This window comes from Notamacropus eugenii, chromosome 6 (assembly GCF_028372415.1).
Source record: "Notamacropus eugenii isolate mMacEug1 chromosome 6, mMacEug1.pri_v2, whole genome shotgun sequence".
Classification (NCBI taxonomy): Eukaryota; Metazoa; Chordata; class Mammalia; order Diprotodontia; family Macropodidae; genus Notamacropus; species Notamacropus eugenii.
Genome location: NC_092877.1, coordinates 289,146,392 through 289,158,192, shown reverse-complemented (window position 1 = coordinate 289,158,192; position 11,801 = coordinate 289,146,392). Strand labels below are relative to the sequence as shown.

The window sequence follows — 11,801 nt, the reverse complement described above, 5'->3', positions numbered from 1 at the left end:
TGAGTAACTTGCTACCTTTCCAGGAAATGATTTCCTTCCTTCAGCAGTTCTAGTGTTGGCCAAGCATTTTATATTATTTTGTTTTTTTCTGGTCCAAATCTATGGTTTCATCAGTGTGGAGAACTCCCCGTATGAAAGCTCCTTCCTCTTGTACTGACTGGCAATTTGTCATTAGATTATGTTTTAGAAAGTTACTTAGAGTACTAAGAAATCAAATGACTTGTCCATGGTCATGAACATAGCATGCGCCAGAGGCATGACTTGAATTCAAGTCTTCTTTTCAAGAAGAGAGATCTTTTATTATTTCAACATTAAAAATACATTGTATTTTTAGGAACTTTAGATTATGGGGAAAAGCATGAAATATCATATTATATTATCTTTAATTTTAAGCACTCAATTTCACAATCAAGTAGTTATATTTTGTTTACAAGAAGATTGCTTACTTTTGTCATTTATTAGTTTTTTTCAATGATTAATTTAGTGACTTTACAAAGCACAAATATGCCAAATAGAGTGATTGTCTGTCAAGGGTATAATACTGGTGAGATATTAATATAAGATGTATATTTCTTCATTTAAATTTTTAAGGAATAATGCTGTACTAAAAAGAATCATCTGAAAAAGACTGTGATTAAAACAAGTGTGTCATTAAAATAAGCAATTTCTTTTTAGGCTTTTCTGAAGTTCCCCATTTATTCTTCCTAACTTTATTAGCATTTCAGCATAAAAACTTTGCATATTGAAGTCAAATCTACACACAATTCCTTAATATAAAAGTGGTAACCTGATTTCATTGTGTCCTCTTTTCCATTTTCCTCTGATCACTAGATTGGTGTTGGATGACCATAGATGAGGAGTAGTTCTGCCTAACTTGTGCTGATGATGTAATTTAAGGCTCATTTGATCTTTAGAATCCTTATGGTCATTTTCAAGATGAGTTGCTGCTCATTCAGGCCATTATGCTGCAAAGAAACCTTTCCTTTTCCCTGTGTAGGAATGAAGTAGGGTATTTTTAAAAGTTAGCTTAAGATATTTTCAAATTGTAAAACTGTAATGATAAGTTTTTGGAAGATCACTACCCTGGGAGGGAAGGAAATTTATGTGATTGATGCTATCAAACAGAACCTGGGTGAGTGAACGAACAGAGCTGGTAGCCTAAGAGAGAACTGATTGAACAAAATATTGGGTTCTGGGCTCCTAGTGCATTTCTGCTTTGCAAATGAGTTGAGATTGGAAATGTCTACCTGGCAAGAATCAGAAACTGACAGTGTGGACTAAAATGGAGCAGAAGCTTTGAAACAGAAAAAGGAAATATATGACACTTTTTTTTTCTTTTTGAAGGGGATTAATTCAATGCTAAATGAATTCCCGTTATAACATGAGTCCCCCAAAGTCCTTCCAAAGGACCCTGGCTATGGAAACTCATTATTTTTTAAATGTTCAATAGAAAGGTTTGGGGGTTGTAAATTATATAAATCACAGCTAGAGTTCCCATCAATGTAACACTCCCTATTAACTAATCAGGCAGAAGCAATGTATCATATATGAGAGTATTTAATTAAGACAGAATAGCATGATATACCATGCAAGAAATAAACAGGCAATAGACTCTAAACCTTTTTGAGAGATAAAATATATGACTACTGGCCAAAACTAGCATTTTGGTATTGGTATAGAGATTTATCTCTTCAGGTCATTGAAACTGGATTCACCTTGGCAATATTTTCCAGTTCCTTCTTTGTCGGGTTGATCTCCAAACTTCCCTAGTCTCTAGGGACCAAATGAATCAAATGTAGTGGCACCATTGGCATCTCTTGCTTCTTTGACTATGACCACAGCTTTCTCTATGTCAATCTAACTTTTTCAGTAGACTGTCTAGGCAACAGATCACTGTTGTGGATCTACTTGGGCAAAGTTGGAAACAGGACAAGGAGGCACTCTATATACCTGGGCTCTTCTTTTTCATTTCTCTGACTTAGTTCTTTAACAAGTCATCTATGAACAAGATGATTGCGTTTCTCTAATCAGGTCTGCACAACAGTCTGCCTGTGACCACATGCCACTTGTGGCCTGCAAAAGGATTTCAGGAGCACGAAAAATATAGAGGATGTGAAACAGGGCTGCGCAACGTACCATGCGTGGGTCACTTTCACAGGCAGCAAGTGGCCTGCAGGTATATGTTGTACAGACCTGCACCTGATCCTTCCTTCTTTCAAACTATTCTTTTTTATTTGTGTCATTTTTCACTCTTCAAATTCATATCTCCTGATCCAAAATCCCTATCCCTGCACAAGTCCATGGACTTTGATGTACTCAATTTCTCCCTTATTAAAAAGTTTCCTTGTCTCATCCATTGTTGATCCTGGATTCAGAGAAGAAATCCTCTGTGGTAGTATGTTGTGCCTCTAATACACTAGAAAAAGATGGAATCAACCATCAAGGCTGCCAGGCATGTAGGAAGACTAGAATGAGATAAAACTTAAATATGAGAATAACTTAAAACAAGATGAAATAGTCTATTGACTCACAGAATTATAGAATCAGACTGAAAAAACAACAAGTAAGACACAACATGGAGTGATATAAAGAGTCATGGCTCGGGAGTCAGGGGTCTGGTTTCTAATCCCACCTCTGATATATGTGACCTTGGCTAACTCACTTATTTTGTGCCTCATTTGTAAAATAAGGGGTCTAGATTTAATGATCTTTGAGTTCCTCTCACCTCTAATCTTCTGTTGTTGCTCAGTCCTTTCAGTCATTTCTGACTTTCGTATTCCCATCTGGGATTTTTTTGGAAAAGAAGTAGTTTGCCATTTCCTTCTCCAGTTCATTTAACAGATGAGGAAACTGAGACAAACATAGTTAAGTGACTTGTCCAGGGTCACACAGCTAGTGACAGAGGCTGGATTTGAACTCAGGAAGATGAGTATTACTGACTTTAGGACTGATCTATCCACTGAGTCACCTAGTTGCCCCTAGATCTAATCTATGATCCTATAATTATGTTACAATTAAAATCAAAGTGACATTAACAAAAAATTCAAGACTTCCAAAAAAGTAACGAAGAGGATAGAGAAGGGTTGGCATAGAACAGTCACAGTACTTAATGAGGAATGTCTAGACATGGTAGAGGAGGATCTGCTTTACCCAGGAGCAATCCTGAAGGGACCACATGGCTCAGTAATATATGGCAAGATAGGTTTATAAAAGAACATGCTGTGGACCTTTAAACAAAGGCAAGACTGGGCAGCAGTTCTAGTCTAGATATCACTCCTCCCAGTTAGGTTCAAATAAGTGGAATTACTTTTGATTTCTCCCTCTCCCTAGACCCTATTATCCAATTAGTTCCTAAAACCTATTCTTGCTACCTTTAAAATGTCTCTGTCATCTGTTTCCGGCTTCTGTTGAGGTCAGAGACTATGATGTCGAGGTTTGAGGTGTTTAGGACCCCAAAATACCGACATACCAGGTACTGCCAAATGAATTCAACTCAAGCCTTCTTTCAGCCAAAATAAAACAAAGTTTATTAAAGATTCACCATATTGTGTTGACTCTTAGGAAGCCTAACCATTTGTGATGTTTGTATTGACAAATGGGCCAGATGTAATCTTAGCCAGACAGAATCAGAGCTGGATTGAATCTGCCTGCCTTCATGGAGGCAAGACTGGATTTATATGCAGAAAGACTGTGAAAAGGATCTAGGGGTAGTCTAGTAGTCTGAGGATGGTTCTAAGGAGGATCTTGATGAGAATGGGGTAACTAGTGATGTAATCAAGGGTGGGAAACAGCTGGAGGCAGTTGAGAGGTATCAGACAAAGGAGGGGTAGGCTAGGTTAAGGGAACAGATGAAGGGTCAAATTAAGTGGGAAGATTCAAGGACTGTTCAAGGAGGTTCCTGGAGTCTGTACCCCATCATTTTCAGTCCTGTTACAACAGTATTCATCCTCATCACTTCCTTACTTGAGTGAACTCAATATAGACTTTTATAATAATCTCTGATATCTAATTTTGATCCTTCTAATGCAACCAAAATCTTACTAACAGCTTAATCTTCCTAAAACATCCAGTAAGGACCTGTCTGACCTGGGAGCAGATTCTAAAAGTGAGTGAAGATTCCATCAAGTTTACAACTGAAATTAATCCAAATCTGGTTTAGACTAATTTCTGAGTAACTTTGTCTAGTATTCACTCCTGATAGAACTGAGTCAAGGAAAGACATGAAGTTTAAATTACCAAAATGTGCTCTGTGGACCTATCCCTTTCTACTCTTTTGTGTATCTTTTTTTTTGTTTGTTTTCTTTTATGTCTTATTAAATACTTTTTTTTTTGAACAAAGAAAAGAAAAAGTAATGAAAGAGGCCAAAAATGGTTTCTACACGCTGGTGACTTTATATCACTTGAAATATAGGTGGTGATGACAGAGAAACAAATGTTCTGTACAACCTCTTTTGATCTTTTTTTTTTTTTTTGGAATCATGTATATTTCCATAAAGATAGTATGGCATAGTGATGATACTAGAACAGATATTAGATATTAGAACAGACCTCCTTAGGATCCAAGATAGAAGACTTGGGAAGTTACTTGTTACTGAAATATCTGAAAGATGATATACACTGTGGTTGTCCTTGAATTTCTGTTTCCCAACCCTGGATTCCATCTTCAGTTATAGAATAAGGCTTTTATTAAGTATCAGTGATAGGCAACTTCATTATTGAAGTAACTACTTGAGAATATTTAGCATAACAATGATTGTCATTACCAACACCATTTGCATTACTCACATCACTCCAACTGAGCTTTAAGATTTAGAAAGGCTCTATAAACTTTTTATCAGTTGTGAGAACTTAAATGATTTGAAACATCCAAAAAGCTTACAATGAAGATTCTGTTACATTACAATAGAATGCGACCTAGCAAATATACATAATGCATAGCATCATTGGCAACGGTATATAACAATCTAAGATAACTATTTTGAGAATATTGCATTCATTTCAACGTGTAAAATTTTACATATCTTTTCATATTCTTAAAATAATTATAACTCATACTCTGTAGTACTTTAAGATTTGTGATATACTTTTCTTATCAGAAGTCTACTTAAGTAATAATATAACTATTATTATTTTCATTTTACAGATGAGGGTCCAGAAGCTCTGAGAGGGTAAGTGATGTGACCTTAGTCACATAGCTGACAATTATCTGGACTAAGATTTGAACCCAGTACTCCTGAGTCTATAAGGTGAGCTCTAAAGTACCACACCCCTTAATATTAGATTATATACCTCATATGAAGAAGGATAGAGGAATGTGGGGTCTATAACTTATTCATATTCTCTGGGTTTAATTTCCCTGCATGTAAATAAAGTTGTTAACCACTCAAGTTTCCCCACTACCCCCCAGGTCTCCAATGATTGGTTTAGTTAAAAAGCACAGAATTATACGTGTTCAGAAGCCCATCCTCCAGTTTCCCATTGTTAGTCTGTGATGCACTGTAAGCATTACTTCTTGAACGGTGAGGTGTTAGAATACCCTCCTAATTTATCTGGCTCTGAGTGGCAATGAAATTGAGGAGATTGATGAATAAATATAAAGCACTTCTTTTGTTAGCAGCTGTGTCCTCACTTATTGAGCCTCATGCTGCGTAGGGGAAAAAAAAGACAATTGTGACATGACACCCACAAGTGCTTATTATATTATCCACAGTATTGAACTAAATGATAACAAAAAATTCCATTTTTATCAGACACCCAGGGTGCACCATAAAATATTCATTTACCTTTACACTGCATATAAAGTCATTTGTTTCAACACTCTTTCTGATATAAGATTGCTGTAATGTGGCTCCCCACTACATTAAGCACCAATGTAATTATTACCCTCATTGTATACAACCAACTAAATTAAACACCATTAAACGAAATGCTCTCATAAATACTGTATATCTTTATAGAACTATTATCTACATTTTCCCAAAATACCGTGCTCAATTGGTTCATCTGAATTAGTGTTTTGTTCTTATAATAATATGAACAAGCCTAGAGCTTCATCGGGGGAAAGAGCCCATCTGGCTTCTAACTCTGGGAAAAAAAAAAAAAAAGAGAGAGAGAGATTTCTCAGGCCCTGCCTTCTCTGGAATTGTTTCTGATTTTTCATGACAGCTTTTCCTTGGGTGTTTTCCTCTTAAGGTAGCTTGTTTTGCTTCTCTTTAGCCATGATCATATAGGATGGTTAGCCTTATGAAAATGGCACTATGTCCCCATATTTCTTTTCCTTTCCATTCAGAAATTAATTCTTGACCAAAAGGACAATGTCTAAGAACAAACTCCAGAAAGTTCATACCATGGCACGTGTTCACCTTTCCATAACTGCTAGTAAGTTTCAAAAGTCAAAGATTAAAGGAACTATATACTCCAAAGAGGAATTGTCTCTTTAACCAATAACTAAGATGGAAAGAAAAACCTAATGTGGAGAAATTTTCACTGATGACTGAAAAAACAAAGTTGTTTTTTTTTTTATCTGTATTTCTACATTTCTTTTTATTTCTCCTGAGAAATTAAAATAGAGATAGCTTGGAGAAGTCAATTCTAATAACCTTTGTTTTATAGTATTTATGGTTAACAGACAAATATCTTACATTTTGATAACAGGAAATGGGGTTCATACTTTTTGATAACAAAGCTACAAGAAATCCCAGAATCATCAACAATGCCTTTGATACTCAGTGACTTCAATGTTAAGGTAGGCATGGCAGCTGACACTGATCCGTGTATTAGAAAAGATGCTTCCAAAGTAAGAAAGAAGATTGGCCAAAGGTTTTACATACCGTACAAAGCCTTTACATCAAGAGATATGATTATTGCTGATGTGGAAGTTATTTTCAAATCAGCTTTCTTTGTACAGTCAAATAATAGACTCAGAAACCTAGCTGGTGCAAAGGATTGAGCTCTGGATCTGGAGTCAGAAAAACTTGAATTCAAATACGACCTCAGAAAGAACCTGGGAATGTCAATTAACTTCTGCCACCATTTTCTTATTTATAGAATTCAGGTAATAACAGTGCCTACCTACAAAGTTTATTGTGAGTACTGTCTCACAAAGGAGACTGTGCTTTCCAATCCTTTAAGTGCCGGTTATCGTCATCACTATCTTTGAGTCTAATCCCATTTTTACAAATAAATAAACTGAGGCTCAGAGATGCTAAATTTGACAGGTTCAATTAGCTAATAATAGTAGCTAGCATTTACATAGCACTTTAAGATTTGCAAAGTGATTTACAATTGTTATTTTATTTTATCCTCACCGCTCTGGGACTCAGGTGCTATTATCATCTGCATTTTACTGATGAGGAAAATAAGGGAGACAAAGATCACACTGCTAGTAAGAGTCTGGGGCAAAATTTGAACCCAAGTATTCCTTACTCCCAAGTCCTTCAGGCTTTCTACCAGACTAGGCTGCCTCTCAAAGCTTAAAGCCAACGGGTATTAAATGAATGAGGTGAAGACTTCATTGAAAAATTCATTTATATGTAAATATTCAGTAAACAAAAAGAAGGCAAGGGAAAGGAGTTGTACAAAGGCTCCTTGTAAGACTAATTATTTTAATAAATGCAGAGTTGGGAAAAGTGGGAGAAAAGCTTGCTTTGTTAAGCATTTACTACTTGAGTCTTGCTGAGTTGGGAGCTATTTTACAAACATTGAGGTATTATATGCTGTGTTTAAATTCATGCCTGGAATAAGGGTTCAAAAAACTGGGACTGTTATATAAAATATGATCATGTTTTCTGATTTAATTAAATCATTTTAGGATATTTACTGGGTAAGGATGTAATACACTATTATATTCAATGGCTTTCCTACTTATAGTCAAGCTATCTGGCTACAACTGTAGGTAATGGGATCCAGAATCAATACTGAGGTGGCAAATATATACTAACACCTGCTGGTGTCACTGCTTTTAAGAATTTATTCATTCTTCCTTATTAAATCCTTTTGCCCTTTGACAGGTTTATCATAGTCTAATCATGTTAATTAATAAGAAAAACAAATACAATAGGCATAATTTCTCCATAAAAAAATAAATTCACTACTGTGCTATAAGAAATGATGAGCTCAATGATCTTAGAAAAACATGGATAGACTTGCATAAAATAATGAAGAGTAAAATGAGCAGAATGGAAACACCATTGCATACATTAACAGCAACATTGTTTTAAGAACTTTGAGCATAGAAGCCATTTTGACTTTTAAAAATAACCAAATTAATTACAAAAATATATACAAAGGAAGATGATATATGCATACAGAGAAAGGACTCTTAAAAAGAAGTATTTATATATATATATATAAAATGATTTTACATTATATATATTCATATATGTGTGTATGTGAATATATATGCATATATTATATATAATATTTGTGATTAATGGTAGTCATCTCTATAGTAGAGGAGGAGAAAAGGGAAACAAGGAAATTTACATAATATTATATATTTTGATATTATATACTATTATATTATTATATAATTTCCATATATACCATATATGGAAAAGAAATAGCAAGTTTTACATAACAGATTTGCAGTTTCATGTACTAAAACAAGATAATTCACATAGTAAAGCATCAAGCGTGTATTGGTGCTGGATGTAATATATAAAAAGATGCCTTCCCTACCTAAAAGGAATGCATTTAAAAGTTCAAAGGCAAATGCATAGAAATAGATATGGACAGATATAATGATGATAACCTTTTGTAAAATGCTATGGAGTTGAAGGTAGTGAAATGCACAATTATTTTTCAGCATAGACCTATCCCCTATAACTACGAAAAGAAAAATGCATTATTTGTTTAAACAAAATCCTTGGAATTTGACACTCCTTTGCAGCTACCTGAGTGAAGGAGAAATTGACACTCCTAGGATCAAAGCTGATGTTCCTGACTTTATTGAATACTATTGTATGATTTTAAGATCAAATAAAAAGACATTTTAAAAGCTTCTGATGGATTGTTAAGTAGGAGTCCATCTAGTATAAGATAAATTTCCCTGGTCTTTGAGTTAGAAGACCTGAGGTCTTAACTAACTTAAATACTACTCAAATACTAGTCATTTGATCCTAGGTAAGGCACTTAATAGAATTAAGAAGTCTCATAATTGGAATGGAACTCAAAAATCCCATACTTTGACATGTACCTGAACAAGAATTCTCTCTACAATACATCTGATAAAGGATCATATAGCTATTGCCGGAAGATCATTAGTGAAGGAGAACCCACTATCTCACAAGACAATTTTTTGAATATTTGTGTAGTTCTTGTTAAAAAGTGCTTTCTTTATGTAGGTCATGTGCCTTGCCATGTAGGTTATTTGTATGATGCCCTGAGTTGAACCTACATTTGCACTTACATTAAAGCAATTTTTGTCACTTTGTAATCTTCCACCCCATTCCTGGCTCACATTGCATCCTGGGCCATCATCTTGATGTCATGATCCTCTTTGAGAATGATGGACAAACACAATAACAACCCCATTCCTGACACTGTCAAAACATATACATTAGTTTCAGATAAATACAAGAGTAACTTAGAGATTCCCCTTGGAGGACAAATAAAGGTCTATATAGAGATGGTAGTAGTGTGTTCAAAATCGACAGGAAACATCCCTCCTCCACATAGACAGTCATATTATAATGACATGCTTAAGATAAGTATCTGCAAAAATTCTACCATTAAAATAATAGTCTCTTTCAAGGTGGGACTAGTTGCAGAGGTTGAGTAAGTACAAAGAAATATACTAAATCTCTCCATACTGAATGTTGATGCCAAAGTAGGCAGAGAGGGGCAGAGACTGATCCATATGTGAGAAAGTATGCTTTAGAAGTAAGAAACAAGAGAGGCCGAAGATTTTGCATTCTTCGCAGATGTTTCATAAAGATATTGAAGAACTTCATTAGGAAACGCATCAGAATTTTCTATATATGACTCAGTGGTGGTGTTGAAGTCATTCCCAAATCAACTTTCTCTGTAGAGGCAGATCACTGACTTGTTACAGGGATCAAAACTACTATGAAATGAAGATACTAAAAATGAGTAAAAGATATGTCATGCATTTAAAAGCAACATCAATCTGACCTATTTAAACAAGTTGTTAATGCTGCAAAATAGTAAGGAAAATATGGCAATAGTCAGTATGATCATTATATGAGGCGTATTAATCTATGTAAATCACATGTGGAGTCCAAACACAAGGAAAACCAAAGATTATAGAAACCCAGTAAAGACCTGACATCCTTGACAAACAGATAGATAGGGAAGTCAAGGGCACCAACAATTGAAAATAAAAGCATAGTTTTACATCTTACAGATAATAAACATGAGGAAAACATGCTTATTATTAGCAACATTGTCTCAAAGCAGTGAGAATAAGAAAGGGAAACATCAGTTTAAATAAAGCTTGGTCAGATATCTGTTTAGGCACAGTAATCTCAAGGGCAATTGTAGAAAAGTCTGGATGTAGACTAAGGGATGGTTGAAAAATGGAAATTATAAAGATTTTCAAAATATTTTTTTACCATCAAATATTATAATTTCACCCTCATTTAAACTTTTAAATTCGAATTCCATGTGTGAGATATTAATTAGAAGTAACATAGAGAAAAACAAAAGGAGCCAGATTAGACCAAGTAGACAAATGCTCTTGGATTCTCAATTTTCCATGTTGTGTGTAGTCAGTCTTCAAGGTATCTGGAAGAAAGGAAGATATCAAAAGAGGAGATAAAAATCTTTAATCACATTATTACAAAAAAGGTAAAACATATAATATCAGTTATTATTGATGCATATATATATTATCTCATCTAGACCAAAATACATTTTTTTGACAGATTGTAGATATTTTTTGTTTTCCCACACATCACATATATCCTTGGTGAGAGAATGAGAAGGAATATATAGGTTTTGACAAATAGTATTTCTTGATAGACCAAAATTTTACAGAACTCTATTGAATAACTGATATTTGACAGATCTCCCTAAGTTTATTTCTTGCTGAGTACAAAAAAAAAGTATTTGATTTGGTTGTGTAAAATATTTTTAAAGGCTCATCTTCATTAAGATGGTACCCATTCACATGTCAATATCATACAAGATCTATTGAAAGATGCAACTTTTTGGATGAATCTGATTATTAATATTAAGTAATGCATAATTATATACTTGCTAAAGAGGCTTGCCAGTTATGGACAATATCAGCCCCAGTGTGAAAACTGAAGGATTCTCTGAAGATGGTTTCCCACATATTCCTAGGTATGGATACATTCTGCTAATTTCAACTATTTCCTATATGTTGCAGAGCCACCAAATCACTCAAAAAAAATTAGTGGAACTCTCCTCACAGAGAGAAAAAAAATATAAATAAGCATGTGGTATAAACCAGAATAAGCAGTCATGTGGATAATTGCAAAGACTCATCATCAGTACATGTATCCAGAACACACACAATAGATAGATTGATTATCTGGGCCCAGAATTGAACAGAGAGAGACGCCATGTTGATTACTTTTGGGTGGCATGATGATGCTGCTTTTATGACTTCTGAAGCAAAGAGGCACAATTTTGTCATCAAAGTGTAAGGTAATCAGAATTACGGGATTTGTGAGTTGGAAGGCACCTTAGAGGCCCTCTAATTCAACATGTAAACTGAATAAGCCTTACTATGCAATATACAACTACTCCATACTCCACAATGGGCTCATTTTATAGAGGGTATAACAAAAACAACAAATCAGAGTTTGCCTTGC

General features: G+C 34.6%; 1 long non-coding RNA gene across 2 annotated transcripts in view; it reads left to right on the top strand.

Annotated features, from left to right (window-relative positions):
• The first annotated feature begins 5,146 nt into the window (after nucleotides 1-5,146).
• The window catches only part of LOC140511456 (uncharacterized), a 30,758-nt gene continuing 24,103 nt past the window's right edge, over nucleotides 5,147-11,801 (top strand). For both annotated transcript variants that reach the window (XR_011969561.1, XR_011969560.1), the window contains exons 1-3: nucleotides 5,147-5,246; nucleotides 6,290-6,378; nucleotides 6,655-6,745. This is a non-coding gene — a long non-coding RNA (uncharacterized lncRNA). The remainder of the gene's footprint in view (nucleotides 5,247-6,289; nucleotides 6,379-6,654; nucleotides 6,746-11,801) is intronic.